The 17,504-nt window shown below is 41.1% G+C and overlaps 1 protein-coding gene across 13 annotated transcripts in view; it reads right to left on the bottom strand.

Annotated features, from left to right (window-relative positions):
• GRB10 (growth factor receptor bound protein 10) overlaps window positions 1-17,504 on the bottom strand; it is a 147,919-nt gene that overhangs the window by 68,088 nt on the left and 62,327 nt on the right. The window lies entirely within an intron of this gene.

The raw sequence follows: 17,504 nt of genomic DNA, 5'->3' as shown, positions 1-17,504 counted from the left end.
TTCAAAATTTATTCTGCCATTTCCTATATACACATTTCTGCTTCTAATGCTTGTCTCAAATCTTACTTAGCTCTCTTCTTCTTATCGCCCATGTCAGAAAAAATAGTGAGAACCCAATATATACAAATAAACAACAGTAACAGACAAGTCACAGTTCAAAAAGGAGTTTAAAATTCAGGCAGATGAGAAGAGCTACCACATGTCTTACAAGTCTAAAGCTATTAATGGCAAAGTTAAAAACACAGTCAAAGCATCTATTGCTTTCCTTCAGAGAACCTGGGCTCTCCCTCCCTGATTAAACACCATAATACCCAGCTGAATAATCCCAGCAGAACAATCCTTACAAATCGATATAAGTACCGCTGCACGGATTAGTCCTTCCTGTCTTGCCAAGAAAGCCCAAGCTTTATCCCTGCTCCAGGAAACATCGTGCACAACCTCCTGACGTGCTGCTGCGCGGCTCCAGCTCCGGTGGCTGCTCGGTGCGAGCATCGCCTGCCTGCTGGGGGAAGTCCCACCGCCTGGCCAACAGTAAACTCCAGGCTTCTCGCACAGGGGATTTCACTCCAAAGCCACTTCACAACCACCTAAATAAAGCTTTCCAGTGAAAAGCGGTGCAATTAGCCCCAAAAGTCCGTTAGCATTTCTCTTCAGAAAGCGATGGGTCTGCAGAGCTGATGCTGAAACACTATTATTATTAAATTAAGTGCACACCTCATCACTTGATACCTAGGCTAACCTTTAATCCTACTAACTTTAAACCGTAAGTTTTAAAATTTGCTTTGAACAGGTTTATTGCTGGCTTATAAAGCATGTTTAAGAGGATGTAATATAAGTTCCAAAAGTGGCACACAGCAATTAATGAATCAGCTATTCCTCCAAGTTAATTAAAGATTGCGTTTTCAGCACATAATAGTTACCTAGCTGTGACCCATGTACTTACAAAGCAGACAACAGGAATATTTAATATTTAAGGTACTGCAAGTCAGTTTAGTTAACAGAACTGAAAGCATATAAAAAAGTAAAATGCTTTAACACCGGGGTCATTTTGGCTTCTTAGTTTAGTATTAACTCCAGTTGTCATTTTGGTAAATTATCTACAAGGGAGGGAGAGTTGTTTGGAACCGCAACACTGCATCAAAAAAGTCTCCTAAGACCCCCGACTTGGAACTTCCAAACCCAGCACCTGACATATATTAATAACAAGCAGCAGGCTTGCCTACCTTAGCTTTGCTTCACAGATGAGGGTGGCTGCCATCAGATGTGCTCTCATTGCCTTGGCAGCACCTCGATATACACTCTCCCTACGTTTCTTTGCCTTACTAAGGGAACGACGTTTTGGGGCATGCATTTAATTTCATGCGCACACAGACGCTCTGTCCTTGAGCCGGCTGTCTATTTCAGGCTCTCCTCTCACACAAGCCTAGCTGTTGTGTCAGAAAATCATGTAGTCCTCTTGGGTGAGGAACAAGATGATGTCCCCTGGCCCTGCCAGCAAAGGGCGGATAATTTGAGAGGAACCACTGCTGTAACGAAGAGCGAACCTCCGCCACGTGAGAAGGGAACACCACAGTCCTGCCGCACAGATGCCCAGATGGCAGAGCATATTGCTGCAGTCGCATCCCAAACGGCGGCGTGGAGCCGCTGCTGAAGGCGCCCGTACCCCACGTTGCCGATGCGGAAACCAGCCATCTATAAAAGCTCCGGTGGCACTTCCCTCTGCCGTGACTACACTGTCACCAAGAGCTCCTGTTAGCCAGCCTTTTTTTAAAAAACAAACAAACAAACAAACCCACACACCACAACAAACCAATAACTGAACAACAACAACAACAACAAACCCTGGGAAAGGCGGCGGGGGGGTGGGGGGGGAGGGGAGGGGAAGGGAAAAACAGCAACAACAAAAAAAGCCAACTAACCAACCAACCAAAACCAACACCCTGGGAGAGGGAAAATAAAAAAACAAACCAAACCAAAAAAAACAACACACGCGCACACACAAAAAACCCAAACATCACATCAAAACACAAAAGTGGAAAAAAAATAAAACAAAACCAGACCATTACAGTCAATCACCCGAGACTAGCAGTGATACAAAAGAAAAAGTATACTGAACTAAACTTACCCTTCATATAGTCAATAAAGAGCTATCACATCACATCAGCCTAAACTCATCTGGGCCCAAGAAAAATGGAAATGTATTTGTTTCTTCTAGACTCGCTGAATCAAATTTCCTTTTTCAAATCAGCTACTTGAATCGTGGCCCTTTGCAATTTAACATCCCACAGGTAAGCTGCACTGCTTAAAATAAGTCAGGATTAGGCTCACCCAAAAGTGAAAGCTACACGGGAGATTCAACACAGCTTGACGTGAGTCCAAACCAACTTGCCCCTTACACACATTTTCCTTAAGAGACCCACACGCCTGATTTTACATGGCATGTGCATTCCTGGTTGGGGTACTCAGGGTGGCCTGTGATTTTGGGAAGCCAGCCTGCTGCTCTTCTCTGCCTGGTGGGTTTTCACCAGGCTGTGGGCAGGGACCCCAAGCACCCGCCTAGACTTGCCTCCTCACACGTCCACAAAACAATGCTGGAAGCAGGACACAAGACATTTTTCCCCCAAGGGTACTCTGCCAACAGACCATCGCTTCTTACCAGGTAGTCTCCAGTTCCTTCACCCCGCATGACAAGATGTCATCGGTACACCCGCACAAGCTTGCAGGGCCCTGACATCCTGCACTGCACCTCCCAAAAATCAACCCCCAACACTCCTCTTAGGAAAGATGCCCCGAAAACCCACGGGTGCAGGTTCAGCGTTCGCAAGAGGTTAGAAAACCGGCTCACCTCGCTCCTTTTCACATCTGAAACACAGCCCAGAGAAGCAGAGAAGGCTGGTTCCTCTGCCAAAAGCACACCCACGCATTTACAGACCTAGAAAGCCTTAGACCTAGAAAGAGGCGACGCACGAATAGGACGGAGCTTAAGGTAGGCCAAAACTCTCGCTATAAAGACTTAATGCTGTGAAGGACTCTCTTGATGGTTTTTAACCATGTCAGCAGCTCCAGGTTAGCCACAGTGGTGGTAATTAATACCCACAGATGTCCCAGTAGGAAGCTTTCACTGCTCCGGTTACGTGACTGAATGAATCTTCAGTGATGCTACCCTGGTCTTGCAGGTGACTCATATTAGGAGTTGAGTATATTTCAGATACACTCTCTGATGCGTATTTGTTTTCCACCTAGCCTCTAAAACTCGTTGTCATCTTCTGAATAACGTTTCTGGCTATTCTTGAGGATAGAAGCTGCCTAACTGTGGCCACTGGGCACATCATCCACTTGTCTTCCAGTTGCAGACCTTGTAGTTTAGAAACCCATCATCTGCAGCACTTCAGATTCCAGAAAGACTTGGAATATTTTACTGTGCCTGAGCTCTCCAGGATTTTTCAACCACTTAAGGACAAACCACAAAAACATATACAAAGAAGTGTAATTCTCTTTTGCTTTTGAACAGCAGCAAGCTCATAACTGAATTGCAAAGATAAACAAAAAATCAGCAGCCCCCATGAAGCCTTTTTTCGCACATAAACTTACAAATATACAAGCTTATAAAAATTTGCAAGTGCATGTATATGTAAACTTGCAAGCAATGTACACCAATTAGGAGTGATAACAAGATACACAGCCAGTATAAGACATATTCTTGCGCAGTTACAAATCCACTCAGACAGTGGTGCTGTAACACACCATAACACCACACTGCTTCTAGCCTCACGTTGTACATGTCACAAATTGCCCGCAATCTTGATTTGGACAGAAAGACTTAAATATTGTTACTGCAATCCTAATACTATTAATGAAATTACATACTAATTGCTTTGGTCAGTAGCACCTTATATACTTTAATTACTTAAGCAGCTGCTTGCTGTTAAGAATTCCAAATTTAGCTACATATCATGCTTTTTTTTTTTCTTCCTGCTTTGCCCCATTTACGTCTGTGGGTTTGTTGGTTTGTTTGTTTTTGTTGTTGTTGTTTTGGGCTTTTTGTTGTTTGGTTTGTTTGTGGGTTTTGTTTGCTTGGTTTTTTGTTAGCTGAAAATACAGCCAGCTTGACAGAATCTTGTCCTTTTTAATATGCACAAAGAGAGGAATACTTTAACAAATTCAGATTGATTTTTCCCTTAAAGCTTCTTGGCTTTAAGAAAAGTGCCACCACCTTCTTCATCCTCGATGTAAGAATGCCAGCTGCTTTGAAATTATGCATTTCTAAAGTATCCTCACATGGCACAGCTTGCCATACTTAAGTGCTGTCATGAACCACTTGCAGCAGTGTTTACATAAAGGCAGAAATAAATACTGTACTGCTTATCATAGTCACATAAGTTCAAAGACAGTGATGACTGAGGTTTATTGTTAATGCTGCACTGTAATGAAAAATGTTAGTGCAGAACTGACACCAAATTACAGAACTGTTTTTCTACAGATTTTGCTTATTTCATTAAACTATGAAATGTGATTTCCCCCCCCCCCCTTATTATGTGAGCTACATACAAGACCCAGGCTTAGCATTTTATAGCTATGTAGCTTTATAGACAATGTAAGAAATCAGAGTTACAGAGTGTACTCTTCCAGGTCATTTTAGGGCAGTCTTAATACCGCAAGATTTTTTCAAAGCTACAGACACCATAAGTAATGCAACACTAGGATATTATCCTTCACTATTTTACTCCTTTTTCCTTATTTGACAAATATACAACTTAAAGCACAAGCCACAGCAGCTGCAGCATAACATCAGAATGTACAGTTACCTAAAAATATTTTAATGTTTTAATAGTAAAAAATACATGAAGGTTCTTCCTGTTGTCTGGTATGTCCATGCACCTATACATTCTTAACTCTAATTATAAAATGGATAAAACCCCAAAATGCAGTTTGAGAAGAGGAAAGACGTGCACTAAGAGCTTCTGCACTGTGTAACGCACTAGAAGCCGCTTCAAAGTCCTCTCTGTCACCGACAGTCCTCCAGAGTGGACATCCCACATTGGCTTCCTGTCAACTTCCAGTGAGCTAATTTTGAGTTATCTTGCATCAGCTGAAGAGCAATGTTGTCTTTTGTACTTGATTCAAATGAATTTCAGATTCTTACTGCCTTCCTCTTTTACCACAGTGGGTACCCATTTCATTAAGAGCCACTGATGCTCTTTCCTACCATATTAACCTCTGTAATGCACATTCTGCCAACAATACCCCTGAATTCTGCCCTCATTAGCTAGTCTGTCTGTTGGCCCCTCCAATACTGAGGATGCATTAGATTACTCTTTCCACATGCTCTCATTAAAATGCATCTTCAAGTAATCTAGATGCCTACATGAGGCATGTCAAGTACTTTGACCAGTGTTTTTCAGACAGACATTTACTAATGTGTGAAAAGCACTCATATTGCTTTGATCAGGTCAGGTATGATAAACAGCAGCATTTTTCCAGGACAACTGAATCTATATACAAGTACGCACTACAAGTATAAAATACTGCAAGCGGATCACAAACCTATACTGGTAATACCACATCCATAAAAGTTTTGGGAATAGATTAACCCTTATGTGTCTTCCAAGCCTATTTAAAAGCTATTTAACCCATGGCACTAAAAATCTCTCTTCGGTCGCACAGATTTGAAACCCACTGATTTAACAATACAAAAGCGTTTCTTCTCTGTCCCGTCTGTGTCAGAGTTGTCGGAAAGAGGCTGAACCTTCCTCCATGTTTGTATGGCAAAAACATCAATAGGACTAATTTCAGACTGGAGCTGACACACAACATTCATCATTAATTTCTTGAATTCACTGCCCTCACTCTCCATAGGTCTGCACATTTGCCTGAAATACAAGGAAAGGTTGCTCACAACCAGTTCAGTAGAAACAACTCCACATTTCAACTGTTTTTCCAGTTAAAATATCCATATTCCTAGTCCAGTATAAGTGTCTAAGAATGCTTTTACTGCCGCGTTTCATTTCACTTGTCAAACCACAATAAACTTCCTTTAGAGAAAGTGGTATCTTGCTATTACAAGTACATTAGGAAGTGTGCCAGCACAGCTGTACCATCAAACCCCTGGGAGACACCAGACCCTGGGGAATGTAAATGGTCTGAGAACAGCCTACATGAAAGGACATCTTATTTCAGGGCAAAGTCATCAATGCCGTGATCACCAAGTCCTCTTGCTCAGACATCCTCACTGTAAGAAAGGAGGCATTCACCCAATTCATGCCTTCAACAAATTTCTCTCCAGTTTGCCTTGGAGCCAGCAATCTGCCAGATTCATCTCTAAACTTGCTCTTCAGAAAGAGATCTCTCTGTTTTTCATTTCACCAGCCCAACACAGCAGAAGACATGTACCCTGGCCCAAAGAGCTCTGCATTACTGTCATACCAGGGGAGGATTGAGAGATTTTATTTGTTTTGTTTTGCTTTGTTTGGTCAGTTTTTTAAACAGAAGGTTTATAGAGATAGACAATGGTGGAAAGATATTACCACAAACATAAATATTCTATTAGCAGACATCTTGGCTCCTACAGTAATGAAAATGAATTACATCTCTTTCAATAGTTTCACTTTAACTACATACTAAAACTATCTTAGAGAAACTCCATGGCTTTTCACCATGCTTTATGCCTTAAGTGGTTTTCCCTTATCTCATTACTCCACATTTAATGTCAATTTTTTTTTTTCTTTTTTTTTTAGTAAATGTTCCAAGGTCAACTTGCAAGTCTGGTCATAGTTCCCAACTTTGATTTCAACCCCCATATGCACAAAAAGAAAGCTTCAACTACCCTTCAGAGTAACTCATGACCCCCTCCCTACTATGAGTCAAGGGTTATGCACCTTCAATCAAAGCACATTTATGGTACTTAGAAGCTGCATTATCTTTTACCACTTCCATGTCATACACTGCATACAAACAAGTCAATCTACAGTAAGTCTATCCATTATGTCAAAGTAACAGTCTACAGTTTACCCTATATATTAGGATACGATCTCTCATATGTTCACATTGCAGTTGTGATTTCATCTCTTCCGAACTGGCTCTCAACATAATACCATGAATAAAGAAGGACTTCACCTTCAGAAACAGCACTCACACTACAAAGCAAATCTCAGCCACATACTTGATAGAAGTTTTGCGATAGCAATATCTTCGTTTTGCTGATGGGCGAAAATGTAGGTAGACATCTACAGTTATTTGTTTCATCCCATGTAACAGCTAATTTGTTGAAAGAGCGCTTCTAACTCTTCATCCCACTCCACGCAGGGACAATGGCCAACCCCAGCAAGTATTTCTCATTTCCTGGTAGATGGGGTCATGGAGTGGAGAGCCCATTGCTGCTTCTGCACACTCACCCGAAGAAACGTACACTTTGCAGTGTCCCACAACAATTTCCATGGCCCAGTGTCATCAGCAACTTGGATAATTCCAACTATTCTGAGCAGTTATAGCTGCCTAAGGTATAGATGGCTAACTAACAACAAACACATGGGAGTCAGGTCTGCATATGAGCATAAGGGTCTTTGTGCAACTCCACAGTACAGACTTTGGAGGTTTGTTACTCCACACAACTTCCAAAAGGAGTGACAAAGGAACCATTCCCCCAAAGACCCTGCTATCAATAAAGTAGGCAACCGGCCCATGGGCACTCATTGCCATCAAATCACCTTCTTTCACTGAGGACTGACTGTGTGGACAAACAGTACAGTCCACAGAGACGTAGGGCTTACAGAAAGAACCAGCATGTTGCTGTAAACAAACCCTGTACCATTTTACATTATTCCTGCTATCTTAAGTCTGACTTCAGTCATGAACATTTAATAATTTTTAAACCCAGAAAATCACATTGATACTTCAATAAAAACAACATTGCCACTAAGAAAGCCTACTTTCACATTCACCTAACACCACAGAAATTTATTAGCCAGGTATTTTTAGTGACATCCATTTTTTCAGATATACCACCGTATATATTCTTCTTGACATAACTAAGTTAAGCTCTACTTGCTGATACAGACCATGAGCACATTCCAGTGCAACTTGTTTGTCTCAACTAAAGGAAATATGTTCCCATGCTGGAAAAAATCTTAAAATCCGCAGTCCTCAATTTCCCAGTCATCTGGCAGAACCAATCTCTTCTATAAACAGATTAGAAAAAACATTTCTAAGAAAGATGATGTTTAAGCTATAACTTGAATTGGGCATTTTCCTCTCAGTTATAAGACTTGTTACCTCTTTCCTGGTTTTCTAGTAGGTAAACTCACAAAAATTGTTCTAATATGCAGAAACAGATACTAAAACCTTGAACTAAATCTACGCTTAAGTGCTTAACTTAAATTTCCTGCAATAGTGTCAGCCAACTTTTCAAATCCATTCAATTTTTAAACACAAATCCAACTTTTGTTTAGTATTTATAATTCTTCCTCTAATTAAGACCAGCTAACAACTGAAAAGGGAGGGCAGCACATTTTTGAATCATGAGGAGTCCTAAAGCAACAGATGCCTTTGCCGGGAGAGCTGCTATATCCCAAACATGCCCCATTTCACTCTTGCAAACAAGTCTTACCTTGCTCTCGTTCTGTTTCTTACCCCTGGAAATGTTACAGATTTAGACAATGCTTATCTATTTTCTTCATTTAGTTATTTTTATACTTTAAAAAAAAAGGAGCAAAGTGAATTTCTGTATTCATTTTTAAGATTATAAAAGCTCTGCTTATAGGATGTAACTCATAAAAGAAGTAGATTAACTTATATTTTGCTCCACCTGCAGCACTGGAAAGAAGAGGCAGAAACCAAAGGTTAGGACACTTTTATCGTTAGGACAAACAATGGAAGGAAACCAAGAGCTGTACTGCCTGTTCTCCACCCTCTCACTACTTTGATAGAGACCAAAAATATAACCTTGAAGGTCAGGGGAAAACAAAAACCTAAAAAACTGAATACATGTCTCTCAGAATTGTTTGCAGACGAGAGGGTTGGATTGTGTCAGCTATTAGAAATCATCTGCCATCACAAAAGAGATCAAAGGTGCATGGCTGATCAGCAACAGGACACAAATGAGTTCAGAATGCTTTAAATGAGGGTGGGAGTAATTCAGGGCTTTATCTGAAGGAGCTAAATGGATTTCATTTGGAGGAAGGAAGGGGAGAATACAGCTAGTCCCAAAATTGCTAAGTATACTGGTGAACTAAGGCTACTGAAATGTTTCTTGCAAAGCTCAAGTCCAGACAATCTCAAGAATTCAGGGAGCAGTTTCTGGCATTACAACTGTCTCTACCACGCCATTGCCACCACACTCTTGGAAACAAGTTTCTTAGGAAAGGGTGTCTTTCTTCCCGCCCCGTTGCCTTCAGAAAGCACAGAAGTGTACAGCAAACCTGTGTTCCTTATACAGATTTTTCCAAGGTAGACAGATTTTAAAAAGAAAATTGCCCCCCCCATCAGTCACAGTAATTTCAGACGTTAGATGCATTGCAGATAACAGCAATCAATTTCTGATCTATTTATAGGTGACACTCTTAAATGTCCAAATACACAGAATAGATTTCAGACTTGAACACAAGTAATGAAACCAGATTATCACCCTAGAGCTTCCCATGTAATCAGATACCGAAAGGCAGTTCTCTCTCCATTAAAGCTGACCTTGCATCGTGACATTGTACTTTTATCTCAAAAATCAGATATACTTACACTTTTGAAAATGTCCTTTTAAGCAGTATTTCATAACAGGCAGTATAGCTGCAGTGAGTATAGGTTGTTTCCATCTCTAAATATACTTTTCCTCTTTACATGTCAAACTGCCTTTGAAATTTAGGATTTGATTTTGGTTAAGGCATCAGAATTTGAAGTTAATATTCTGATGCTGCACAGACGCTGTTTTTACAGAACAACTGCCATTGTTACAGCATGATTAAAAACCAGGCTACATAATAAATCAACTTTCCGAGATGGAAAGCTCATTAGTACTGAGATTATTCAAGTGCCCACAGCCATGTTTTGACATTTGGCTATAACACCTTCACTGAAATATTCAAAAGGTTCCTACATAAAGCCAAATACACTTAAAATGTGCCCGCTCACAGGGAAGAATATGCAGAACCCAGTGATGTAGAGGAAGGCAGTAGAGTGCCACAGTCAAGAATTCAGTTCAGCCACATTAAAAATGTCCCCCAGAAGCTATCCAAAGAGAGTAATAGTTTCCATCCTTTCACTCTCTTAACATCTTAACAGTACAAATTTAGTTGGATTACAAAAGAAAACATAAAGGCAATAAAGTTATTCCACAAAACATATGAGCTCATTCCAAGATCTTACAGTTATGTTGTATTGATTAAATTAGAAGAGGGCATTTCAGGTCACTAAGCTCTATTATGGACCATTAACTCAAATGGAAGAAATAAGCCACCTAGGGGGCACAGAACAAGCTGAGACCACAAGTCTCCACATGCATGCTGGACAGTAAATAAGTATATAAAACAATAAAACAAAACCAAACCAAACCAACAAACAAAAAAAGTAAATCTGTTGTACTTGACCGCTTTAGTGATGCTTACAGAAAGGATGGAGAGGATGCAAGTTGTTAAGTAAATACCTTTACACAGAACAGAGCATACTACCTATAGGATTTTGGACTTTTTTGATCACAAAAAACATGAGATAGGTGTGTAAGAAGTGAGCTCAGCCCAGGTACCTGGGTATCATGAGCAGATATTGAAACACTAGTTTGCCTCTGGTATCTGAACTTCCCCAAGCACATCATTGCCAACAGAAGCACTGGACTTAGCAGCTCAAGCCCTAAAAATGAAGAGCTCGGACAATGTCACCTGCCCAAAGGGCTTGCAGGTTGCTTTTTTCCTGCAGGAGGCCTGTCGCAGCCCACGCAAGGTGCTGTTCTCCTCCCAAGTGCTCACCAGCAAGGCTGTTCCATCAGGCTGCCGGCAAACAGGCGCTCGGCAAGCGGCCAGCTGCCCCGACACAACTGCGGTAGCCACACCAGGACAGGAATGATATCTGTGTCACCGGTGACATCACCTCACTGAGCTGATATTACCTCAGGGGAAGCGTGCCAGCAGTAAATAAACACATGAGGTAAACCTTTGCCTCTTGCTAACAGAGCAGACTCTTGTAACAGACAAATAGGTTTATGTACCTACCCCACGGCACCCCCTCTGCCCCCCAAAATATGCCGTTTCGCTCAGCTGGTTCTTGTGCAATAGCTGCAGCACAGAGAGTTTTCCAAAGATGCCCAAGAACGGACACCCCCAGACAAGAAGAGAGGACATTCCTACGCTACCCATTGCATTACCTAGCCAACAGATGCAAAATGATGACCGCTCCAACAGTCTTAGCTCTGCTTCAACTGTAGCAAAAGTGCACATCCCTTAATATTAAGGGCAGGGTGAGAGGAAATGGCCTCAAGTTGCACTGGGGAGGTTTAGATTGGATACGAGGAAATATTTTGTCATGGAAAGGGTGGTAGAAAAGGGAACAGGCTGCCCAGGAAGTAGTTGAGTCACCATCCCTGGAGGTGTTTAGAAGATGAGTAGATGAGGTTCTTAGGGACATGGTTTAGTGCCAGTTAGGTTATGGTTAGACTTGATGATCTTGAGGGTTTCTTCCAACCAAAATGATTCTATGATTCTAAGGACAAAAGTAAATGGAAAAGGACATTTTATTTTACAATTTATTTCAGTGCCTCCCTCTTCCTATTGGATTGGTGGCAAGTTTCTTAAAGAGTCATCATGTTAGGCTTATGCTAGCACTAAGGCAACTTGTTCTCCAATAGGGAACACATAATGGGTGACGGAGGGAAGCGCCCTCTTGCAGAAGAAGAATCTGGAAAGAAGCAACAGCATCACCCCAGCCAGGTGCCCAATTTACACCTTCCCCTCCTAAAGCCTTAGACAAGCATTTAACAGTAACAACAAGAAGCAGCTTCTAACCACCCTAAATTGACATCCTGTGAATCTACTCCCCACCGCCAAGATAGCTAGAGATCTCTTGAAAGAGAAGGTGGAAGAATGCTATCCCTGTATCTCCAATATGAAAAAAAGAAAAAACACTTTCTCAGACATCATACAGCTACACAGCTTCAGCCCCCAAGGGACAGATATGGGGTGTCACAGACTATCTCCAGCAAGGAGCCCAACTCCACCAGCTCTCCTAACGCAACCACTCTGCCCCACCAATTACCTCCCATCCAACAAGGCAAGAAGTTCATTACAAACCTGGTAGTAACTTTACCATTTCTGCACAGGCCACCAAAGAACATAGGCTTAAAATATACTTTGACCACCACATAAATAGGGAAAGATTAATTTTTAATACTGTAATACTTTCTGATTTAGGCTTACTTTAAAACTCTCTTTAGTTTTTCTATGCCTTCACTTGTAGAAATTCCAAATAATAAAGGCCCCAAGACAAACCATGTTACACCCTATACAACCAAGACAGAAGGCTCCTTCCCTGCACTGAATCCTACCTTGTCAAAATTTACACACTGAATCCTGAAAGATTATAAGCAGGCCTAAAATCCAATGCTTGTCAACTATATTGGAGCTTTTCTCACTCGGATCAGGTGGCTTCAGAGGAACACATTTTAAATGTGTCCAAAACTGAAGATTTGTGAAGCTGATACTAAAAAGTCGATATATGAAAATTAAAATCAAAAAATACAATAAAAATCAAAGAAAAACCCACCAGTCACCTGCAAATATTATTCTGAACACGCAGCATTTTAAACCATTTGTAGTCTGTTTCTTCTCATTTCATTGATTTCACTCAATCTTCGTTAGCAGCCTTACAGAGTCTTCCTGATAAACTCAATTAGTTGGTCTATTTTGTCCTCCTGTAGCTTGCTGCAAATCTCTGAAATTATCTGTACTAAACACCAACCTACTTTGTCTTATCTTTTCATCTTTTTTTTTTACTTTTTTTTTTTTTCCAGAGTTCTGTCAGCCCAAGGGTTTGGGAACTAATATAATGAGTGAAGTGAAACTTCTGTAGCTATTATGGGTATCCTCCTAGTAACTGTGCTAACAAGATTCATCACCAAGTACAATGGAAGCCTTCTCCCAAACAAGACAAAGGTACTGGAATGAGCTAGGCAGGAAGGGGGGGCTCATCCCTCTGCCTAAGGGTACTCAGTGTAAATCTTTTTGGCACTAATGATGGGGGTTTTTTTATAAGGCTGGACAATGACAACAACATTTATACAAAGCATGAGAATTCATGAATGTCTGGCAGCTTTTGGTATTGCCTCTGCAATACAAACAAGACTGTTTTTCACTCCACATTTTCAATTCAGTACCAGCTGGATTCTGCAAAAACGTGGGTTAGTTCTGATACACCAAATAACTGACTCATCCCAGTGGGATCCCATAACTGAAGCACATCAGAAGTAGCACTGGCCATTACTACACACACTGCACCTCAGCTACAGGACAAATAACAAAATCATCTCAACCTCATGTGCCTATCCTGAGACAGATATTAAAGAAAAGATATTACAAGCAAGTAATAATAGCAATGGTGGAGAAAAAGGACTACAGAAGATTATTTCTCTGGGCTAAACCCTAAGCATCATAATCACAGAATCAGAGAATGGTTGGGGTTGGAAGGGACCTCTGGAGACCACCTAGTCCAACCCGCCTGCTAAAGCAGGTTCACCCAGAGCAGATTGCACAGAAACATGTCCAGATGGGGCTGGAATGTCTCCAGAGAATGAGACTCCACAACCTCTCTGGGCAGCCTGTTCCAGGGCTCTGGCACCCTCAAAGTAAAGAAGTTTCTCCTCATATTCAGATGGGACCTCCTGTGCTTAAGTCTGTGCCCGTTGCCCCTCATCCCATCATTGGGCACCACTGGAAAGAGTCTGGTCCCATCCTCTTGACATCCAGCCTTCAGATAATACTTCATCTAAGCCCATACTCATTCAAAAGTCCATATTTACATAGGTTTGTGTTTTTTGGACACAGGCAGTGTATTAGAATGGTAGTTTCCACCATCGCTGACTGTTATCCTATCTATAAAAGTTAACGTATCAGTTACTAGCCAGCGAGATACAGCAGAGCCATCTGCCTCAAGAGCAGGCCTCAGTGTGACACAAGTTGGCGGCTGCTTTGCATCCCTTCAGGTTTGGTGTGAACAAGTCATTGTCCACAGGTGTAGGAACATCACAGAAACCTAACACCAACTGATTTGCAACCACAGCATCTCCATTGTCTCACTGTGCAGGCAACATTTCCTAGCATGACCAAGAAAGAAAGACCAAAGGACAGCTGTTCGCTACAACAACTCATATCACCTTTTTCTTTCTGCTGCTAGAGCCACCTGGCTATGGAGCCAGAGGTGCCACAATATTAGCCCAGATCTGCCTGCAAACTGCTGTGATAAAAAGGATCAAGTTGAGCAAGAGCCAAGAGCACTTCAGGAGAGGAAGCCCACATGAATATATTAATAAAAGGAAGATACATCTCTCAAAGGCCTATGGCAAAACACATTTGCACAGACAATAATCTCACAAGTACACACACACAGAAAGTGCCAGAACTGCATGTCTAATACTTCCACTAAAGTCAGATTGACAGAATACATCTTATTTATGCCTGGCTTCAAAATCCTGAATAAGAAGTAGCTACACAACCTCAAAAAGTACATGTCAAGTACTAATAAAAGGTACTGCCCATGAACTTTCTGACCGGGACTGGAGTTGGCACTATTTGCTCCTTGCTAGAAAAACAAACAAAAAAATGAGCTCCAAAACATGCCTCGACAAAGCAAAACCCAGAAGTTAATGGTGGTGGCACCACAGAGCAGTGCACTCAGCCAGGAGGAACGGAGGCTGCAGGGCGCAAGTGCTTGGGAAGACAGGAGAACCAGCAGCATCCTTTGGGACGGGACCAGGAGAACGAGTGCTGGAGCCCATCACCTCTACAAAAGGCCTCAGAACAGCACATCTGTGTCAATATGTTGTGACTAAAATCACCATTATGGTCCCCCAGCTCTGCCTCTCGCTACTGGATGGAGTACAAACACTGTAGGCTACACACTGCAGAGAACGTGCCACTGCATTGTGAGTGCTACACGTATTGCAAAGTGACACATGGCTGAGAAGGCTACAGTCTCCTTCATCTCCACACTCTACTCCTGAAGGGAAAATTTTAGAAAACTAACTATACTTGCCCCATCCTAAGCATGCTCTCACTTCCTCTTGGTGTTTTTAAAGATGGCAAATAATCGTTTTGATTGTTTCTTCACCTCCTTCCTTAACTCTTCAGGAAATGTCATATAGGTTATACATATTTTTCTTTGTCAAGCCTAGAGGCTTTACTACAGCTTCTGGAAGGACTGCTCAAGATATACTTGATTTGTTGTTTATTAAATGCCAAATCCTGCCTGGCTGTTGTTAATTTTCTATAACATTCAGTAGGCAGCTGAAGCGTACCTGTTCCTTTAAATCAGTAGATATTAGTATTGCTCAGCTGGATGAAAGTCACTCTTTCCTGTTGCATTTAATTTCTCAAGTAGCTTTTGAGGAACAGAGGTAAGAAATCCTAGTTCCTGCTCTCTGCATTTTATACTTTTACAAAATTTGCCCAACTAACAGAATCATTGAAAAGTTAATATTAAATAACGGCCTAGATATAGAAATACTTATTGTTAAAGTAAGAGTTTATCACCATACCCAGACATAAGCAGTTATTGAACTATTTCTAGGAAAAAATACTATTCCATCTGCACTTAACTTTTCACATCTGTTTCATAGGAAACCTGCCTATGTTAAAGACTCCTCACTTTAAAAAAAAAATATTCTCTGCTTCCCAACCTTTACAAGGTATTATTTTATAACAAAAAAGTTGAACAGTTCTAAAGCATCTGCTTGTGTAAAAAGAGTGATTCAGCAGGAAACATGTACTTGAAATACCCTTCACAAGAAAGAGCTTATTCACGCAGGGACAGTTGGCAGCGATATCTCTGTCTCCACTTGAATGCTCTTTTTCCAGCTTGTGTTGAAGGGATTCAGATGCCTGGGAGGAAGCTAATCACCATTTTTATAGGCCGTGGAAAGCAGTGTATAGTTCAGAATTGCAAGTGCCTGTACCAAAGCTCTCCCAGTGAAAAGCAAAGGGCTATAAGTTAATGTTCAACAGAAACTGGCAAATCCGCTGTGCTCACTGAGAAATGTGGGCAGGTATGAAATGGAAGTGCATACATAAAATAATGTAGTAAATACGGTTGTTCAACGTTCAGCTGCAGCATTTAAGGCCCAGCACGCTAAAGAAAAAAAGGCAGGGAGCACCTAACACATGAAATATTTTAGCCAATTCTAATGCTTCCACAATTTCTGCTCACAATAAGTATGTATTTAAACCATTTGCTTTGTGGCAAGGCTATCAGTTTCCCCTAAAAGTCTTGCAAAATACAAGAACAAAAGCTTTAGACCTTCTAGGCGGTATAAGATAAATAAAGTCAGTAAGTAATGTGGTATATAACAGGAAGCAAAATTTACCATGGTCTGTTGCAAGTATCTTTATCATCAGTATAATCAAGACATACCACCAGATTCAATTATTGAACACAAACAGTGGTCCTGCAAATTACTTCTGGACACGGGTTTACTTTTAAGTTTTTCATCAAAGTCAGTGCCAGCAAAGCTTTAATAGAAAGTAATGGACAACACAGTTCAAGGTAAGAGTACAAATCCAAAGCAAACAGCTGACATAGAACTTAAAAACCCACTTTATATTACTAATCTGGTTTTCCTATTTATTGTGTGATTAATACGACTGCATGGCAGCTAGTTCAGACCATGTCACGACTCCCACTGAAGCTCCTCATGTTATATTTTTCTATGTACTACTCATTAATCAGTTACTGGAATACACAGCACCTCTTAAAATACTTGCACTTTCAAGTTCTTAGACAAGAACATGTATTTTATATGCTATGAAATAGTGTAGACACACTTGGACAGAACAAACACAGAAGACGTGACATACATCACGCCTACAGTTACTTCCATTTTTAAAAAGATAACGAAGCAGCAGGTCTCATGCCTGCAAGGCACGTTGCTTCCCTCTGACACAGCAAAAAGACAGAAGTGCTACAGCCCAGCGCAGCATTAAAGGCCTCCTCTGGGAAGTCAGGTTTCAGTTCTTAATCCTCGTCACTTATGTAACAGCGTTTCACAGTCATGAGGGTGGGCAAGATTAATAATGTCCTAAAATACCTACTTCAGCAACAAAATAGGAAAGATTTTAGAAATACTGGATTTGATTGCTGTTGTAGGAAAAAAATGCTAAACCATTTGTCAGTGCAAAAGTGATCTCTACTTCAGAAACTACTGTGAAAAACATTAACAGGCTCTTTATAAACAGGCCTCAAACAGCCAGTGCCTCTGTGAAAAGCATTCTGTTTAAAGATAGCTGTTTCCTAAATTAATTTGGACCAGTTTGCATACAGACATG

The sequence above is a fragment of the Streptopelia decaocto genome (genome assembly GCF_964273445.1).
Source record: "Streptopelia decaocto genome assembly, chromosome: 2".
Lineage (NCBI taxonomy): Eukaryota > Metazoa > Chordata > Aves > Columbiformes > Columbidae > Streptopelia > Streptopelia decaocto.
This window is presented reverse-complemented; position numbering and strand designations above follow the sequence as displayed.